The following is a 14,947-nucleotide window of genomic DNA, read 5'->3' as shown; positions in this document are numbered from 1 at the left end:
AATTTGCCAAAGGGTAGCTCATAGAATGGCATGACTAAAAAAGAAGTCAGGATTAGACAATCGTTCCCCACATAGATCCCCTTATTCTATACTTGAATCTGGCAAACAAAGGTAATGGCATCACTGGGTTCTGGTCTGGACATCTTTCAGCTCTCTACCGCCTCCAAAAATCCATATGCATCTATTAATGAACTACCTCCAGTCTGGCTTACTCTTTTACGTTAGCTCATTAGTGAGTCTGGATTCTTTCCCCTTTTTCCATGGTATCCCAGGCAGGGACAAAGGCTCAGCCAACAGGGAACAACTTTCCTTTTGCCTGACAACAAGTGCTCACTTGTCCCAGTCTGTGGCTAACACATGCCATAGTTCTCTGAAGGTAGAGCCCAGGGCATGGGTCTCATCTTCCCTAGGCTCCATAATACAAACTAGAGCTCTGGGAATTTGGGCCTCGGCCGTGCTCCTCACAAGAATGACATCACCTCAACAGCTGACAGTGATGGTGTCTCAGGAAAGCTCAGTAGCCCCAAGCCTTGTGAATTCCTTCTGCCACACTGGTATGTGAAACACACACATACTCACAAACATGTTATATGCCGCTCAAAATCATTCTAAATACCTCCTGGGAGACATCTGCCAATAAGGATATCATGTCAGCCGGTTTTTAAATATAGGAACCTCTTACCACCTTCAACCCGACAGCAAAATGCGAAAGGAATGCAGATTCACTTGCTCTGAACTTTATAGCTCTGCGGTCTCTCCACTTGATATTGTCCTTCTGTGAAAGGTCTTGGTGGGGCTGAAGATTAAAAGGGGACTTCTGAATCTTCTAGTAAGATCTCTAAGCTGTACTCCAAGGGCAGCCTGCCTATATATAGTGTCTCCATTTTAGGGCAGAGTTCAAACTTAGGAAAATCTAAAGAGTTTCATTTAAATATACGCATATACATATACATACATATGTACTTATATATGCACATATATATATATATATATAATTTACCATCTTCATTTTCCATTCAGTCACTTTGAGCCAAGCTAAACTTTAAATAGTTCAAAAATCTGTCGAAGTTTGGCTAGATATGTTTTTCCAAGAATCTTTAGAATTTAGATTATTATATTTAGAATTTTGAAATCATCGAAACAACATTCCAACCTAGAAAATGTGTAGTCTTTCCATTTCTGAAGGCAATAAACTAAGGCACAGGTACTCAAGTGACTTTAAAGGTCACTTTTATCCTTCCCTTATGCCAACTCTTCATTCTGTTATAATCGGAAGAAAACGATTAGCTAATAACATCTTGAGAGCCCAACCACATGCAGTATCTTTAATACTTGTAGTAACCCTTGGAGACAGATAACAGCATACCCATTTCACAGATTAGGAAGCTTCTGAGTAGAGGGAAGTAAAATAATTTGGCCTCAAGCCAAGTAACCATAAAGAGACATATTTGGAAATTAAACACCGACCTCTTTGGCTGCAAAGCCTTTGTCCTTTTCAGTAAACTAGATAACCTAGCACTGCAGTTCTCAAATGTCTCACTGTGACTGCAATCACTCACCAATAAGGCCTTGCAACTAAAATGGGTAGCACTGGTTGAATAAAAATTCATATAGAGCAGTGAGTATTACAGTCCCCAAATAGTCCTTCTTAAAGTAAACGTTCCACTTACAAAAATTACTTTGTTTTAAATGGAGGGATAGGGAGAGAGGGAGGGAGAGAGAATCTCCCATCCACTAGATCACTCCTCAAATACCTACAATAGCCAGGCCTGGGCCAGGCTGGAAGCTGGGAGCTGAGGAACTCAATCCAGATCTCCCACCTGCTGCTCCCCAAAGTCTGCATTAGCAGGAACATAGATTTGGGAGCAGAACTGGGACTGGAACCCAGGCACTTGGATGTGGGATACAGGCATCCCAAGTGGTGTCTTAGCTGCTACAGGCAAGCATTCATTCCACAAAATAGTCCTTTTAAACTCTGAAACACGGTGGAGAATATTTGCCAGTCACTTATTTCCACGGCCCCCCTTCCTCATCCTAACATACATATATACACTCTTCCTCTTGCCAATAACAGTTATAACATCAAAAGGGCTGCCAAGTGATTTGCTACAATAGCAGGATATTGCTGTGGGTCACTGAAGGTTTCATAGCTCCTCATTGCTGTTTCCACCCTAACGAAAAACAAAAAGGTCTGCTCAGTTGGATTTGCCCCCCCCACACACACACTTAGGCACTCGGGTTTGTGAAACCACATGTAATAGATTACGTTTATCGCTAGAACATTTCAATCTTGCTAGTTTTTCCTGTCACTGCAGGATATTGAGATAGTTTGGGATTCTGATTGTGTTATCTACACTAGCAAACTCTGCCTATCTTAATGCCATCCCTAAATATTAGAAGTATGACTCCTCTGCCTTCAGTTAAGGCACTGCAAATACAAAGCAAACAACTCCAGGCTGACACTGGTAAGCTAAGAAAATACTCTTCAGGTCTAATAATTAGTTAGCTACACATTTACCAAAGTCGACGATCACTTAGCCAACATTCCTTGTTACTTGCTTGAAATCTCTGTCATACACTTTGCTGACATCTAGACATACCAAGTCTGTGCCAGCTCTCTGATCCTGTAAGGGGTGTGCACGCGCCACACGTGGAAATGGTCTGATTTGTTCCAAGTAAACTTCCAGGAGCTCCTAGTCATCTCCATGACTGCTGCGGAGAACCCGTGCTCTTCAAGAATCTACTCTTGAATTTTGATAATATGTGATACCAGGTTCTGTGGCTACTGCTTTCCACAATCCAATGTCTATACTTTATTGAAGGTGAGGGCAAACAACTGTACCTGTCCCACTCTTTTGGTTCTTCTTCTATTTGTTGTGATGCCTTAAAGTTTACTGACAGTGAAGCATGATAATAACCATTAGACTCCTCAATGCCCACGATGTAACTGGCTTAAACTTGGACTTCATTGTTTTGTGATACAGGCCAAGAATAACTCTTAGCTTTTTGGGGGGCCTTGTCAGCTGCTTGCCCATAATACACAATAGATATAACTCTGAGAAGTGATACTTTGGCAAAATATAGACTATGAATAAAATAATTTATTAAGCAAAAAAGATCATATTCTAAAACTCTTAAGTTATCTAATGAAACCCAGTGCATACAAATAATAATGTAAATTTCACTTTGGACATTAATTATAACTCTGCTGGAAACACCTCAGTTAATAATTACTATGCAAAATCACTGTGGTTACTACATAAAGAAAGCACACCGTTAGGGATACAGATGAATCTCAGTATTCTCATTTTACCTTCACTGCATACCAACACTAAGCCCACACAGTGCAGAGAATCACCCCTGGTCACGTGTTAAATGGAATTATAGTTGAAAGTGAGTTTTCCAAATAATCATGGGCATATAGTAGTGAGAGCAAAGATTTGGTTGGGCCAGTTAATGTGTGACTGCTATGCAGGGGCAACAGTGTCTCTTCTGAACAGAGAAGCTAGTTCAAGACACAAGAGTTCAGTACTTTCCTCTCAATAGATTGTTGTCGGAATCCTAATGACAAGTACAAAGAATATATACATGTGTTTGTTAATTAGGTGCCAAGAAGACACAGCTAGCTCACGTATACTAGAACATGGACCTTCAGTTATCACCGCCAATAGAAATCATGTTACCACAAAGCCATTCTCATTCTTCCATTTGGGCCCCATTTGGACCAATGCTTCATTAGGTGGTGACAGATGGGGATGGGAGGGCATTTTGTGAATTCCTTGGGTACACTAGAGACTTATACATTCACTGGACACTCACATGAAGAAATCGCTCACATGGGATTAGATTAGACCTTTAAGGTTAGTCCCAGAGCACCATGGGATTTTTGTTTTTGCAGTTGGAACCCTTTAAATAAAATCTTACTTAGAAGAGCAATATATAATAGTTTTTTTTTTTTGACAGGAAGAGTGGACAGTGAGAGAGAGAGAGACAGAGAGAAAGGTCTTCCTTTGCCGTTGGTTCACCCTCTAATGGCCGCCGCAGCCAGCGCGCTGCGGCTGGCGCACCGCGCTGATCCGAAGCCAGGAGCCAGGTGCTTCTCCTGGTCTCCCATGGGGTGCAGGGCCCAAGCACTTGGGCCATCCTCCACTGCACTCCCTGGCCACAGCAGAGAGCTGGCCTGGAAGAGGGGCAACCGGGACAGAATCTGGCACCCCGACCGGGACTAGAACCCAGTGTGTCGGTGCCACAAGGTGGAGGATTAGCCTATTGAGCCACGGCGCTGGCCCATAATAGTTTCTTAAATGCAGCTGCTCTAGTTAAAAGAGGAACGAGGGAATCAGAACCCCAAACCACTTCCACACTCTCTATGGCACCCAATCTGCATACAAACAACTGAACTATCTGGCACATAAGCCCTCCGCCTAATACGATATTAATTCTGCCATTCTGGAAGGAGGGAGGATGCACTAGATAATATTACAGGATGTCCAGGAAGGTGCAAGAATTGAGAACCAGGGTATGGAGGGAAAGGATGACTCACTCTAAACGTGGACAAGGGCCCGAATCAGACTGTCAGTGGGTACCAGGTCACACGTAACAAGCCCTACTGACTCTGTGTGCGTTGGGTTCAGTGAGTCCAACAGACTGCACGAGGCACTTGCAACAACTGCTCAGTGGGTTTAATGAGGCAGTAGGCATCCACATGCACTTGTTATGACCAAAGCTAGTTAATATCCACAATGAGGTGAATAATTAACAAGTTCAAGCCTCATGCTGTGCAGCCTTTCATTTAAAAGATGAACTTCTTAGTACAGGTCTCTGCCATGACTGGGAGCACCTACTGTATACCCAAATGTGCTTACATATTTGCAATTATACAAGAAGGGTCTGTGGGAGCTGAGCAAGGGTACTAAAGAATACTGATCAGTTCATTGTCAAGTCCTAGCCTAGTCAAAGCCAGTATGACTTCAGACAAGTCATTAACTCTTGGTTAATTACTTCGTCTATAAAATCAGAGGGTTAAACCTATGATCCTTGCATTTGTGTAACCTTGCTTGTTAGCAGAGAACATGAAAAGTGTCTTAAATGGAATCTAAATTCAGAAATCAGTTGAGGGAACCAAAAATTTATTCCTTTGAATAGATCAATAAAAATATTTTTATGTATTGAGTGTACTACTATGTTAAGTGCTATAGGAATTATATGCATGATCCCACACTTGAGCTCACAATCTAGAGGAAATATATTCATAATGTATATATATATTCATAAACGTATCGAGGTAAGAAGATATCTCTGAATTTTTCAAATAATATTCACACACATACACATGGAAAGTTTTCAAAAAGCGCATGGAATGATGTATTATGAAAGAACTATAGAGGCCAGCACTGTGGTGTAGTGGGTAAAGCCACCACCTGTAATGCGGGCATCCCATATGGGTGCCAGTTTGAGTCCTGGCTACTCCATTTCTGATCCACTTGCTTGCTAATGCACCTGGGAAAGCAGCAGAAGATGGTCCAAGTGCTTGAGTTTCTGCATCCACTTAGGGGATCATGAGGAAGCTCCTGGCTCCTGGTTTCAGATCAGTACAGCTCTGGCCGTTGTGGCCATTTGGGGAGTAAACCAGCAGATGGAAGGTGTCTCTCTCTCTCTCTCTCTCTGCCTTTCAAATAAATAACCAAATCTGTATAAAATTTTGAACGAATTTTAAAATCTTTACACCAAAATAAATTTCTTTTGAAATGTTTATTCACTTATTTTTATTCATTTGAAAGGCAGGGAGGAAGGGAGGGAGATGGAAGGGAGGGAGAGGGAGAGAGGGGGAGAGGGAGGGGGAGGGAGAGGAGGAGGGAGAGAAACAGAGAGAATATGAACCAAGAGAGACAGAGATCTTCCATCTGTTGGTTCACTGCCCAAATGCCTGCAACAGCTAAGGCTGAGCCAGGCCGAAGCCAGGAGCCTGGAATTCCACTTGGGTCTCCTACACAGGGACTGAAATACTTGAGTCCTCCTTTGCTGCCTCTCAGGCTACACGAGGAAGAAGCTGGATAGGAAGCAGAATAACTGAAAGTCGAACTTGACTTTGATATGGGATGTGGTATCCCAGGCAGTGGTTTAACCTTGCTGTACCGCAACACCTAATTTTTAATTCTGTTTTTCCACAAACTTTGTCTTGAAGTATCCTAAAATTTTCTGCATGCAGTAAGGGTTTACAAGAATAGAGAGCAACTATCTGTAACCATTTATTTAAAAATATCATGCTGCATTCGGCCAGTAGGTAACTGTAAACAGAATATGAGAGTCTATGGATTTCATAGATGATTTAGTAACGTATTTCTAGTTTGTAACCTGGTAGCTTGTATAGTCTGATAGAATTCTCTTTTCCTATGTTGTACTTGTTTTTTCCATAGCCAACACTTCTAATACTTCTTTTGAAAGGCAAAGAGAGAGCATGACAGATAGATACACAACAACAGACGGACAGACAGAAAAGCTCCTCTTGCTGGTTCAGTCCCCAAATGCTGGCAATGGCAGGGGTTGGGCCAGTAATCCAATCCACATCTCTCACATGGATGGCAGGGACCCAAATCTGTGAGCCATTACCTGCCGCCTGGCAGGGTGCACATCAGCAGGAAGCTGGAGTGAGGAGTGGAGCCGGACCGTGAACCCAGATACTCTGCAATGCAATGCATGTACCCAACTGGAGGAGGGTTAACTGCTAGGCCAAATTCCTGCCCCCACTTCCAATGCTTATCTGATTTACAAACTTATGCAAGTGTATAATACTGTAATGGAAAAAAAAAAAGCTTATTCCCCTCCACTGCTCAACCAAGAGTACCACACACTGCCCCCAACATGTTGGCTCGCCATTCCCAACTCACCTTCCATTTTTGAGTAATTTAATATGTAAGGACTAGAATACATGTCCCAGTTTAAGTACCTTTAATCCTGTATATTCTAAATATAGCAAATAGTTTATTTTTTAAGAAATTTAATATGAAATACTTGGGAATTCTTCTTGGTACAGTGCTATTAAACCATACTTAGTAATTAAGATATTAAAAACACATGCTCCACAAAGCAAGCAGACAGTGTATTTTTCAGGCTATTAAGTAAAATGTTGGAAGATTTTTTTAAATGATAAGTGTGTTTTGGACTGTATCAGCTAATTCTCTTTTACTTCCTGAAATAATGTTCAGCTCGACAGTATCTAACTCTGGTGTTTAAAAACTAACATTGTCTAGGGTCAGCATTGTGGTGCAGAAGGCTAAGCCTCTGCCTGCAGTGCCAGCATCCCACACGAGCGCTGGTACGAGTCCCTGCTGCTCCAGTTCCAATCCAGCTCCCTGCTAACGCATCTGGGAAAGCAGTGGAAGATGGCCCAAATGCTTAGGCCCCTGAACCCACGTGGGAGACCCGGAAGAAGCTTCTGGATCCTGGCTTTAGATCAGCTCAGCTTCAGCCGTTGTGGCCATTTGGGGAGTGAACCAGTGGATGGAAGATTTTTTTTCCTGTCTCTCATTCTCTCTGTAACTCTCTCTCTCTCCAATAAACAGATAAAATCTTTAGAAAGAGGGGCCGGTGCTGTGGCATAGTGGATTAAAGCCCTGGTCTGAAGCGTGGGCATCCCATATGGGTGCCAGTTCGAGTCCCGGCTGCTCCTCTTCCAATCCAGCTCTCTGCTATGGCCTGGGAAAGCAGTAGAAGATGGCCCAAGTCCTTGGGCCCCTGCACCCACGTGGGAGACCCGGAAGAAGCTCCTGGATCCTGGCTTCACATCAGCACAGCTCCAGCCATTGTGGCCATCTGGGAAGTGAACCAATGGATGGAAGACGTCTCTGTCTCTCTCTCTCTCTCTCTCTCTCTCTCTCTCTCTTTCTGTGTGTGTGTAACTCTGACTTTCAAATAAATAAAATAAATGTTTAAAAAGAGTAACACTGTCCTTTTATGAGTGAGAAGTCACTGGTTGGCTCTTAATATTGCAGATACTCTCTTTTATGAGTGAGAAGTCACTGGTTGGCTCTTAATATTGCAGATACTCTCTCTATTTCAAACACACACACACACACACACATTTTGGTAACATATAAAAATAGCAGTCACCAGAGTTTTGTCAAGATATTTGTATGTGAAGAAGTGTGATAGACACAGTAACATAATTCCATTGGAAAGACCTTTTTTTGAAATCTGACTTTCAACAGGTTTTCCCCTCTATTTAGAAAGTTTAAATCAATGTTGCCTATTCTAGCAAGCATTGAACTAAGCCAATGTTTTATGATTCTCACTGGTTTTATTGTGTGAAGAGTATGAGAACAGGTTACTTGAAGTGCTTTCTGTCATGCTTGAAATTCATTAGTTTTTTTGAAATCGTATGCTAAGGAATGTGCTGTGTACATCTCTGGCACTTAAACCTTTACTAATTATCTTACTTAACCTTTTAACTTTCTGTTTCAAAAACTCAGGTCATCATTATACCAGGGTCTGTGAGGCATCTTGAGAAATACTTTTCTGATACCTACAGAGAGGGCTAGATAGAAGTACAGACATTTCACTACCTGCTGTATATCTGATTTTTTTATTTTACCATTTAACATCATTCTATGAATTAGAGGTATCAAATGGAAAGTGTGTCTGTGATCTATAACTGGAATCCAGGCCACAAAGTGGCACCTGGGTTTCTAAACCATACAAGGTGGTGATTACTTCTCTCAGAATCTTCCCAACTGAGACTTGGTAAACAATGTGCTAATCCTTCTTTACTGCTGATTTTACAATTTTGGAGCATAGAAATTCCTCTACTAGGTACTTGGAAATAGTTAGGCCACAGACGAGGGAATTTTTGTTATCTGTACTCCCGTACATCTATTGTTTCTGAAACTTGCTAGCAGGTGTGCCATGTCTTTATGGAAGTACAAGGAAAGAGCACAGGGAAGGAAATCATTCGCCCTGGGTTCTAGGTCAGGTTCGGCCACTGATTGTATGTAAACTGCTAGCCTTTAGTGCTCAAAGGTTCTTCATCTGCTAAATGCAGGTTTAAACGCCTGCCTTGCTTTCCTCCCAGAGTCCTTGTGAAGTCAGATTTATCGAATACACATGATTTTTTTTTTAGGTTTTTTTTTTTTTTTTGAACAGAGTGGATAGTGAGAGAGAGACAGAGAGAAAGGTCTTCCTTTTTGCCGTTGGTTCACCCTCCGATGGCTGCTGCAGCCGGCGCATCTCGCAGATCCGAAGCCAGGAGCCAGGCACTTCTCCCGGTCTCCCATGCGGGTGCAGGGCCCAAGCACTTGGGCCATCCTCCACTGCCTTCCCGGGCCACAGCAGAGAGCTGGCCTGGAAGAGGGGCAACCGGGATAGAATCCGGTGCCCCAACTGGGACTAGAACCTGGTGTGCCAGAGCCGCAAGGCGGAGGATTAACCTGTTAAGCCACGGCGCAGGCCAATGAGAGATTTTTACAAATGAATTGTGCTGTGTAAATCCAGGGCAGAATTATTGTCATTTATGTGGAGTCACATGGTACCCTATATGGCCCTGCATGAGGGAAACTTAGGTGTAATAAATGCAGAAGTGTTTTTATAAGATTCAGTGTTTTCCTAGTCTGATGAGAACAAGGCAGAGGAGCAGAAGAATGAGGTGAGGGAAGGGCAAGTTTAAGTTCCATCTGCCCAGACTGGAAGCCTCGGGGGAAGGGAACAAGCTCTGAAAAGCTGAGAGATTACAAAGTGAGAGGAGTGACCTGGGAACAGGGTGGCTTACAAAGAGTGGCAGAGTAGAGAATCAAGTCACAAGGCCTGTTCACAAGAGGGTGCTGGCCTAAAGCCTGACCTCGAGCCACCAATCACGGAATCACAGGGCTGGAAGGAATGTCGAAGAGACCATCTCGTCTAAACCCACCCCCCACCCCCCCACCCCGCCCCGATTCAGCAGGACGTGTCAACCATCCCAAACAGGTGAGACTTTATCCAACTTTGAATGAATAGCTCTGCACGGAATGGGCAGGTACTGATCGACTGCTCTGGCTTCCACTGTTTACAAACGGCAAGAAAACAATTTCCGGATTTCATATGAACTTGAACTTATATGGGGAAAATGATAAATGGCTGGATTTTCCTTGGGAACAAGCACTTCCGTAGCAGTCTAGGGACTACTAAATTAGCACTAACTACACAGTTATCTCTAAAGAGAGCAGCAATGTTCCCCCAAAAAACTGGCTTAGCAGATGACAGCCCACAGTGTCCTATGGGTAAGGATGCACTGTGATCACTCTGAGAAATTGTGGACTCTGCCCTCCATGCAAGAGCCTGGGGAAGAATGACACTAAGCAAAACCAAAGTTGCTGCAGAAACAACAACAACAACATGATCCAGCAGATTCAGGAACAGACGATGAAGAGTTCAATCCCTCTCCCAATGCAAGGCAATAAATCCTCGTACAAATTAGAAACTGCAAAGGAAATAAAGCGGTCCTCATTTCCAGTCGTGGGAATGTTACACATGAACTCTGGCTTGGAAGGAGAGAAGAGGAAATTCCACACCTGCAGGCCTTCCCAGGAAAGGGGCCCGCGCCTGATCCTGAACCCATCCCCTCAAGGTTACACCATGGGACTATCACTATGGAAATAATGCTACTTTAGTCCCTTAGTGAGTATATTATTTACAGGGCTATCAACAGCAACTATAATCTGAAAGGAGGCAGCTGAGAATTTCCAAGAAAGAAACTGAAGAAGTTATTTTGGGATAGGCTCATAAATGGCCTGGCTACATACAACTCATATGGATGTGCATACATGCACAGGTAGAGGAATTTATCCTTTTATTTACAGATAAGTGTGTTGGGGGCATGCCCTTGTATTGTTTGAAAGATGCGGCATTAATAAAGAGGTTTAGGAAAATAATTGCACTCCCAAATTCGCCATTCACTTACATGTGAATGTGGGCAAGTGAATTTGATTCTACTTCCCCATCATCAAAACTATAAGTCACTTTAGTCAGGCCTTCAGTGACTCCAGATGTTTGGCAGTGTACAGAAACAACATCTGTGTGATTGATTGACTTTTCTCCTGAACTCACTACAAGTTCTGGCAGCATGCCCACCCAGCATTTAATGGTGTTCCTGCCTCAGTTTCTCTAGCTATAAAAAAGGATAAAGATTATTTATCACTTACCTCCCAGGGAGAAGAGAGGATGAGATAATGTCCAAGAGGAACAAGTTATTCAAAAGAATGATTCTGTGAAAGTACTATATCTTACACAATTCTGAGTTGCATACGTTTTTCCTAAGCAATTTGTCTTTAGAACATGAAATCAGTTTAAAATACGGCTAAATGCTACACAAATACAATATATTATCATTATCACCAACATCATCATCATCATATCTTTCTTGTTTATGACTTCCCTAAAGAGTCTCACTTTCAGATTGAATCATGGCCAAAATATGAACTTTATTTAAGCTCTGAAAAAAAATGTGTTTTAGCCATGTAAAGCAACACCAATGAGAAAAAAGAAATCAGTGTGGGTGTTTGCAGCCCAACCAATTTTAACAGCTCAATTGAAACAGGTAAAACTGGTCTATCAATGACAATTAATTGGCTGCTCCATGGTATTTGTATGGAAACTGGAAATGTTCACAGCCACAGGTAGGAGAAGAGAAATTTAATGATGACCTTTGTTACTATGACTCTCATATACTTTCCAACCTATAAGCTTTTGTAACTAAAAGAAATAAGGAAAGGAAAATAAGGAAATAACATGGGAGGGAGCGGAAAGAAGAGATGCATTATAGGGATCTTCACATACAAAACTGGGGGAACACCATTAGATAGGCACATAGAGTGGAACTCCTTTTCAAACTCTGCTGCCTATAGAGAAAATCTTCAACATAATCCTCTTAACTACCATTTAATGAGTGCCAGTCATGTTCGTGAAGTTATGTATATATTTGTGGCATGGTGGGTTAAACCTCCACCTGTGATACCGGCATATCATATCGGAGCACTGGTTCAAGTCCCAGCTACTCCTCTTTCAATCCAGCTCCCTACTAATGTGCCTGGGAAAGCAGCAGAAGATGGCCCAAATACTTGGCCCCCTGCCACCCGTGTGGCAGATGCCGATAGAATTCCTGTCTCCTGGCTTCAGCCTGGTCTAGCACCAGCTGTGGCAGTCATTTAGGGAGTAAACCAGCAAATGGAAGATGTCTCTCTTCTTCTCTCTTTCTGACTCTCTCTGTCCATCTGCTTGTGAAAATAAATAAAAATAAATCTTTATAAAGAAAAATAAATGCAGAACAAATGGTGGGGGGCAGGGGGGGCGGGGGGGGCAGGGGGTAAGGCATCTGCTAGCTGCTGGATCACTCCCTAAAAGGCTGCAGTAGCCAGGGCTGGGCCACACTGAAGCCAGGACACAGGAACTCCATCTTGGTCTCCCATGTGAGTGGTAGGGGCTCAAGCACTTATACCATCATATGCTGTGTCTCAGAATGTTTTAGCATGATTGGAAGCACAGTAGCTGGTACTTGAACCAGCCCTTGGATATATGATATGGGCCTCCAAAGCAGTGGCTTAACCTGGTGAGCCACAACCCTGGCCCATTTGTGTGCATATTAACACACACACACGCTTTTGATGTCTCTATTAATACTACAGATGAGAGAAATAAAATGCAGAGAGGGTAACTGATTTGTACAAGGTTATATACCTACTAAGATCCATAACTCAATTCAATTCCACCTGAACCCCAAGCCCATACTCTTTCTATGACAGCCAAAGACTTTGGTAAAAAAAAATGTTTGCTCCAAGTATTTTTTAGTGACTGTAACATTATGTATATAGAAGCCCACATTTGATGCAGTGTTCTCTTCTTCTAGGGTGGGGTCCACCCACAGGTCTTTGATCAGATGCCTGCCTCTCTCTGGCTTGCCTTCACCTATTCCAAGCCTACTCATTGTTTACAGCAGCTATCAGCCCTGAGATCTTCCCATGAGCTTCGCCCACCAGCCCGAACTGATACACAGCAACCTTTTCAGGTTGTTCTCTACAGGCTGCCCTCTATCCTTACTACACCTCTTCCTGAGTGTGTGATTCCCTTCCACAGGAGGCTGGGGAAAACAGAGGACTCGGCTTTATTCGCACCCCTTAAGTCCAGGGTGCCTGGCTGAGCACACAGTACGTATTCCATAAGGTTTGTTCTCTAAGGAGACCTGTTGACCGTATCTCTCCCGTAAGCTGAGGGAGACAGTGATGGATCCTTCGATTTTGATCTCAACAGTGCTGTTTGATTGAGCGGAGTCACCCAGAAACATTTGATGTGAGACAATCTGTAGATCATTTGGAAGACAACACCCACCTCTGTTCTCAGGGGAAGCACATCATGCCCTCAGTGCAGCAGCAAGTTTTTACCGCGTCAGTGCTCTGGTCTTTTCAGAGGTGCATTTTGAAATAATCATAACCAGCCATCAACCAGGCTTGACAGAACTTAGTGAGGTTGTGATCTCCCAAAAGGAAGGTCCTGTTATGTTAACACTGTCATTATCATGTGCGCAGCAGCAACAATGATTTATTAAGCACTCACTTTATAGGGCACTGGAGGAGTTACACCCAAGCATGTTGTCAGTACGTTCACAATGCAATTGCAGTGAAATGTACCATTCTAAGAAAGCCCTTTGAAACATTTTCAAAGAACCACAAAAATTTCACTGCTAAACTGTGTATTTAAAAACAAAATCATTCCAATGCTTTCATACTGAAACCTTACTCCTTGCATAAAGATTTTAGTTTCATTAAGTTCCTCCTCAGCTACAAATAGAACTCAGTGATGCCAGGGCCCTCCTACTCATGGATTATGGGGCAGGAACACTGTCACTCTGACATATGGTGGCCTTTTTGGTGGCATTTTTTTATTGTGGCCACAAAGTAATCACAAACAGATGGCACAACTAACTTCTATTTATGTCTTGTTACTAAACTCCTTATGAGAGGACAAACTATGTGTACAGGTCAAGGAATCTGTGGGTGTCTCTGTGCACGGCAGTGAGTCAGAAACTGGCAAGGGTGCAATGCAACTGGACCTCTGCTATCTTGCTGGTGGCAGTGAAAGCTGATACATTCTCATTGGAAAGCAATTTGGAGACACGCATCGAAATGCTTGCATCCTTTGACCCCAGGAACTCCAGTATTTTTAGAACTAAAAAGCTAAGTTCAAGAGGCAGCACTATGTTGGGAGAGGTAGTTTTGTTTATGGTGGCACAAACTTGGAAACAAACTTGAATGTCCAAGAAAAACATAGAATACTGCATACCCATAAAGAAAAACATGGAATACTGCATACCCATAAAGGGGTTAATATGAAGATTTGTGGCAATATCAAAAAGTATTGGCAATATACTACCAAGAATTTAAAGATCGCTGGTATACTTCCAGTTATGTAACAAGTCTGTGTACGTGCGATTTTCTGCACAGATATTAGAAGAAACAGTAGGAGTGGGTGTTTGGTACAACACGTAAGATGCTGGTTGGGATACCCATATTGCATACATGAGTGCCTGAGTTTGAGCCTCAGCTCTGCTCCCATTTCCAGCTTCCTGCTAATGTGAGCCCTGGGAGGCTGCTGGTGATGGCTCAAGTATTTGGGTCCTTGCCACCCACATGGGTGACCCAAGTTGACTTCTGGACTCCTGGCTTCAGTCTGGTATGGTGCCAGCTCTGCCAGGCATTTGGGGAGTGAACCAGCAGATGGAAGATCTCTTTCTGCCTTTCAAATAAAATGAAAATAAATAATTTAACACAAGAGACATGTAAAAATAAAAACTAGGATTGTGAGAAATAGTTCCCTCTCTTTTTAAAAAAAAAGATATATCTATTTTATTTGATAGGCAGAGTGATAGAAAGGGAGGCAATAATGGCCAAGGCTGGGCCAAGATGAACCCAGGAGCCAGAAACTCCATCCA

General features: G+C 42.8%; 1 protein-coding gene across 1 annotated transcript in view; it reads right to left on the bottom strand.

Moving 5' to 3' along the window:
• Positions 1-14,947, bottom strand: part of GPC3 (glypican 3) — a 454,515-nt gene that overhangs the window by 110,007 nt on the left and 329,561 nt on the right. The window lies entirely within an intron of this gene.

Source organism: Lepus europaeus, chromosome X, assembly GCF_033115175.1.
Source record: "Lepus europaeus isolate LE1 chromosome X, mLepTim1.pri, whole genome shotgun sequence".
In the NCBI taxonomy this organism is placed as follows: Eukaryota; Metazoa; Chordata; class Mammalia; order Lagomorpha; family Leporidae; genus Lepus; species Lepus europaeus.
The sequence above is the reverse complement of the archived record's forward strand: the minus strand, read 5'-3'. Positions and strand labels throughout refer to the sequence as shown.